Source organism: Aphelocoma coerulescens, chromosome 5 (genome assembly GCF_041296385.1).
Source record: "Aphelocoma coerulescens isolate FSJ_1873_10779 chromosome 5, UR_Acoe_1.0, whole genome shotgun sequence".
Taxonomy (NCBI): Eukaryota; Metazoa; Chordata; class Aves; order Passeriformes; family Corvidae; genus Aphelocoma; species Aphelocoma coerulescens.
The window spans coordinates 47,729,137-47,735,136 of NC_091019.1; positions in this window are offsets into that span (position 1 = coordinate 47,729,137).

Here is a 6,000-nt window from a genome sequence, read left to right on the forward strand (position 1 = left end):
TTCCTTTGTTTGTCAAATTGCAACATTTTTGATTTTCTGCTGGGAGAAAGGACTAGGTGACAACATGCTGAGAAAATTAAATAAAAAAAAAGTGGGGGAGAAGGGGAGTAAAATAAAGATTCAGAGAGGGGTATGGCAGCAAAATATAGACCAGGTAAGAGCTAGGCAGAGTTGTCAAATGTGTCTTTATCTTCAAGAAGAGCTGATAGATAAGTTAAAATAGTCAGTGGAGTGCTGGCAGTTGGTGCCAGATGGAAGCACTGAACTAAGTCCTTTGTAAAATGCACCAGATTGTCACAGGATCTTTTAAGGGTTCAAGAGTGTTACAGTGGTAGATGGGTGCTATGTAACCCTGAGGGAAAACTTGCAGTAGTTTGGCCTATAGATTGATACACAGCTCTGTGTGCCCAATTAAATGATGAAGCACATGTGGAGCACAGCTGTTCATTTGATTTCCTTTGACAGGAATTTAGCATGCAAGCACCAAAACCACTCAGAAACTGAGATCAGTGACAAGCAAATGGTCACAGATGGCAGGAAGGTGGCAGAGCTGAATCAAAGCTACGCCTGAGCTGAAGCTGAAGCACTAATATAGGTGCACCTTAAGAAAGCATGCAGATTTTGTAGTTCTTTGAAGAACAGATTTTTAATAGAAAAAGTCTTCACAACTTACCCATGACAGGTGCTCCAGTATCCCCTTTCTAGCCACTAAAGATGATCACTGCTTTTTACTGACTAATGCTGAAAAATTTCAGATTACTGCCTTTCTGTTCTCTCATGCTTTTTTGTGATATTCATTATACCTCATTTTTATAGCACTCCAGACTGCAAACCCTAGTCTGAGAAGTCTTTGTCCTGACCAAATGCAGGGGAAGGGAAGCACAAAATTTGATGTTTGATCCGCAGCATGAGAGCACAAATTTCTCAGTCCTGCTGGTTTGTGGCATATTCAACTGAATTGATAGAGGCTCCCTCTGATTTATCACCAAAGTAGCAATGAAAATTCAGCTGACAACACATACTTTGAATTTCTCTCTGGGTGTTACAAGGCTACTTCTGCAGTAGTTACTTTCATACCAAATTAAAGTGACTTTGTGAAGACAAAGGTTTAACAAGTGAAGCTTTTTGAGTGGTTTATCATTTGTGTCTGCTTGAAATCACTCTAGTTCATTTCTGCTCTGGGAAGAGATGGCCAAGTGTCCAGACCTCTCACAGCTCCCATGAGACTTTCTTGTGTTTCTGGCCCATTCCTCAGCTTCAGTGAGATGCTGAACAATCTTCACATGTTCACAGCTTCTTTGTCTCTGGAAACACATAGACTTTTTGCAGCGGATGGGCAAAGCTGTTCTGCTATGGCTGTGAGACTTTCATATGACAGCTGGGATCATCTTTTACAGCTAAGGAATGATGGAAAGACATAATGTAGTCCTTCTATCGGTATCACTCACACAGACTTTCTGCAGAAGTTCACCTCTGTAGCATGACTCCAGCTATGTTTTTCATATATTGGTTGTCTTAGCATAAGGAATCTATGAATTTTGGTCTCTATTTGAATATTTCTGTTTGTTTTATTTGAAAAGAGTGTTTAAGATATGGAATAATGTAGAAATTTTTTTTAGAAAGCTTCCTTGTCTAGAAATGGACAGAGGGGGAAAATAGGAGAAATTTGTCTTGAGAACAAATAAATCCATGTGATCAGGTAAATTTTTAATATGTATTCCAACACTCTGGAGGAGGATATACTAAAAGAAAGAAAGTATTCCCTCATATATACGCAGGATATTATACAATTGTATCTCTGCCTAGGCTATGTTTCTGCAACAAGTTTTCAACAATTGGCAAAGTCAGCTCCCCATCTCTATCCCAGCAGTCTCTCATGCCAGAAACATCTAGAACACATAGGTTTTTAAAGCTGTGTTCTCACGTGGTATGACCAGTCTATTTGAGTTGTATGTTTATTTTGAGAGTATACAGTAGTGCTATGTTTACATTAGGATCACTGGGGAAGTTTCCCAGGAATATCAGTGAAAATCCTTAATTTTTCTTTGTTGATAGTACACATGATCACATGAAACCATTGAGAATTAGAACTCATCTCTGGACAAATTGCATAGTTTCAATTGCTGTCAGCAGAATACTTTGTTTTTATTTTGAAGCATTTTCTCTCTGCCTTTTTAAAATTCTAGAATCAGCTGTGGTTTTTCTTCATGTTCAACCACAAATTAAATCAAAGGATTCCAGTAATGATTGTCCTCATTGTGCTGCATAGGTCTCGCTGCATTTACAAAACGCTGGAGACATCTATGTTGCGATTCCTCCTAGACAAAGACACACATGAAAAACCTAGGATATGTTCTGTTGGTAATTGTCTCTTCTTCATAAAGACATATGTAGCCAACTCTTTCAGAAGCAGGTCTTTAAATTAGATGGGGTGAATCCTTAAACTAGGGATTAGTCCTTCAGATGACACTGTTGCTGATCTAGAAGATGATATTTTGTTGTACAGGCAGCAGGCAGGTTGATTTGATTTGTCTTTTATTTTTTCTCTTTTTCATGAGCTCTACCACTGGCTTCTTGTACAACCATGGGAGACTCACTTTACCCTGTTTACTTCTATTTCCCTAAAGTTCCTTCCCATTTTCTTTAGGCTGTAATATCTTCAGGGCTGGAATTGTTTCTGGGTCTGTACAGCAGTTTGCATTCTTAGGTCTTGTCTTCTGTTTGGTCCTCCAGTGACTTGCATTATCAACAGAGCAACCTGGACAGTGTTGCTTGCAAATATATTATACTCAGCAAGCATGTCCAGACTTGCAACAAGTCTGGCAAAGACTGATTGCTGAATATCCTAAAGCTTTTTACCACCTTCTACCTCCTCATCTGATGCAGTCTGTTGAGGAATCCATTCAGTGCAGGTAGCTCAGTGTGCAGCTGGAGTGGGAGCTGCAGGCTGAGCTCTGGGTGGTGGGAGCCCGAGGCAAAGTGCCATGAACTGGTGCTGACTCTGTGCATAACAATGGGCCCAGGGACCCGTGGCCCAGCCAGGTGACTGGATGCTCCATGGAGCCGATGACCCCAGACTTTCACATGCATAGACTGTGAGGGTAAAAAAAGCCAGGGTTGCCTTTGTTTGGGGTCCCTCCTCCTTGGTACCCAGCTTGAGCTGTAATTTTGTGGTTGTGCCATAATTAAGTTATTTTAAGGACTGAGATATCTGAGACTCTGCTCTGGAAAACCTAAGGCCAAGCTAGTAAGGAAAGCTGATCTGACTCACTGTGTGAGTGTGGGGTGTTGTGGCTGTTTGCTGGCGTTTTAGTCTCAGCTCAGGTGGTGTGAGTGTGACTGCCAGAGTGGCTCCCAGATGGTCAGACAGGGAGGTTTCCTGAACACAGTCTGCTCTCCAGCTCCTTCTCTTGCTATAGGCAATCTGAGGTTTCCTTTTGGCCTCTCTTAGACTCACTGGACAAAACGTTCTTTCCTGAAAGTTTCAGGATAACTACCTTTAAAAAACTAGCTTTGAAACCATTTTCAAATTCCTGCTCCAATGGTATTGCTTCCCATAAGGGGCAAACTCCAAAACCAGGTAAGTAAGTGTGCAGTTTGTAAAAAGGCTCTGTTTCAGCAAATTATTTATGAAAGCATTAATAAAGCACAGCTAACATCTTCACTTGGGCTTATAACTTGCTTTCTGACTGCATAATAATGTGCATTTTTCTTTTGACAAATCAAACATCTCTGGTTCTTTCCCCTTAGGTTGCATTTTCTTTAATAATGCTTTCAGATGTCAGCTGAGCCAAGTTTTCAGGTAGGTACAATGACACAGTGGTGTACTACAGTAAATTCCCCAAGCTTGCACTCTGTGTCTTCAGTACATTGGACGCAATGAACCTTGGGGGCCTTTATTTTTATGACAGCAATAAATTCACCTAGTGAGATGAAGACTTATTTTACAACTCTTCCTTTTGATGATAGTAGCACTGTATAAGGCAAAGCCAGTGAAACTAGACATGCTTAAATAGTAAAAAGTTTGAAAAAGGAGAGAAAAATACTGTGATTGCTGTGGAAAGAAACTGAGCTATTCACCTGTCCAAAAGCATCAGAGGAAAAGGGTTTTTATCATATGACCAACCAGTCTTTGGACTCTGAATCTGGCAAAGGAGAGTACCAAAGGACACGACTCAAAGCCCCCACAAGCTAAAAGTGTATCTTGTATTGAGCTCCAGTATAGCATTTGGGTTCATTTGAGCACTCTCTGTCAAGGATCAAGGCCCATGATTAAAGAAAATGACAGATAAGCAAAAGTGTCTCCCAGCCTTCTTAGCAAAATGTGACACGCAGAGATGAGACCTAAGGTCAGGTTTGCTGTCACAAGTCTTTTGTTAGTTATCCATTATGGAACTTCTTTAGGCCAGGGCAGATCAAATCCAAACCACTTTATTGGCTTATGTCTTTATAGGAATTTCATTTTGTGCTCTCTTTTTAGCCACAGAGTTAGGCTTCAACCAACAAAATTAAAAAGAAAAAAAAATTCTTGTAAGTGAGGATTTTCTTTTATGGTAAAAAACCCCCACATCTAATAAGAAGCATTTCTATGCTGCTTATTAGTTGAACACATTTTTGGACAGCTGGGTTATATGCCATGCCAATAGTGCACATGTGTGGGTGTCACCTTTATCTAAATATGGGACTTTCAGATTGCTGCTGAAAAAAATAGAAAGTATGGAAAACAGCTGAGATTCACTAATAGCTGCATTTAAAGCTCATAGAGAGGGCAAGCCTTTTGCAGAAATCTAAGAACCAAAAGTAATTCGGTTTCAGTCAGAGTTTCTGTTACAAGCAGGATTTCCTCACACGTTTCTTGATCATAAATAATGATTTGAAATATTCTTCTTGCAAATTGTCTAAATTATACCTAGCAGATTTCATGTAAGTATGGCCCTTTTTGCACCAGGTCAATGGATGTTAAATATCAAAAGAACCCTTCAGATTCCAGAATCTTTTGTGTCACTAAGTGCATGTAAAGGATTTACTGAAAGAGCAGATGGGGTCAGGGAAAGGCAGCAGCTTACATTATTGGATGCCATACTGTCCTAAGCCTATTCCTCCATAGCTTTGACTCTTGGAAAAGATACTTAATTCTTTTGTTCTTCACTCTCTGTCTACAGTCAGGTTTGATTTATGTAATGAATGCATGGTACAATATGAATGTGTTAGTGTTTATAACTGAAGAATTACTCCTAGAACTGCAAGCTCTGCTCTTTCAGGCCTGTGGAGAATGAACATAATTGTGGATGTAAATAAGGCATTTGTACAGGCTTTGACTTGGAATACATCTGTTGCTGAGGTACCAGGACACATACTGTCTTGTATCATTAGCATGTTACAAGAATACTGTTTTTAAAGGATTAATTCCATAGTTTAAACAATGCAGAAGACAAGTCTTTACCACAATAAAGGAAAAATTCTTTACAGAACCTGAAGAGCAAAGTCTGTTTAGCTGAACCAAAAATAGACTGAGAAAAGATTTGATTGCAAGACATCAGTACTTTCAAAAGCCAAAATTACTAAATAATAATGTTCTCATTAATCTAGCAGGGAAAGACACGAAGAAAATTAATAGCTGGATTTTTCATACAAAGAAATTAAAATTAAGAATCAATGCCTCATTTCTAAGAGTGAGATTGATTAACCACTGGAACAAATATTAAGCGATATGGAATCCTTATTTCTTGAAGCCTCCAAATGAAGACAGAGCAATAAAACCCATATATTTAGAAGATATATTTTAGTAAAAGGAAAAAAAAATCCAGCTCAATACACAGGTGATGATAAAATTTTAGGGCACGTATTACACAGAAGGTCAGACAAGGGGATCTGATAGCCATTTCTGATGTTAAACTTCTGAGCAAAAGCAGACCAAGGGAGAGAGCTGGTTCTCAGTGTTTTCAAACACTGAATAAATTGTTGACATTTATCACCCTGCCTGTGATTTCAGCTTTATGC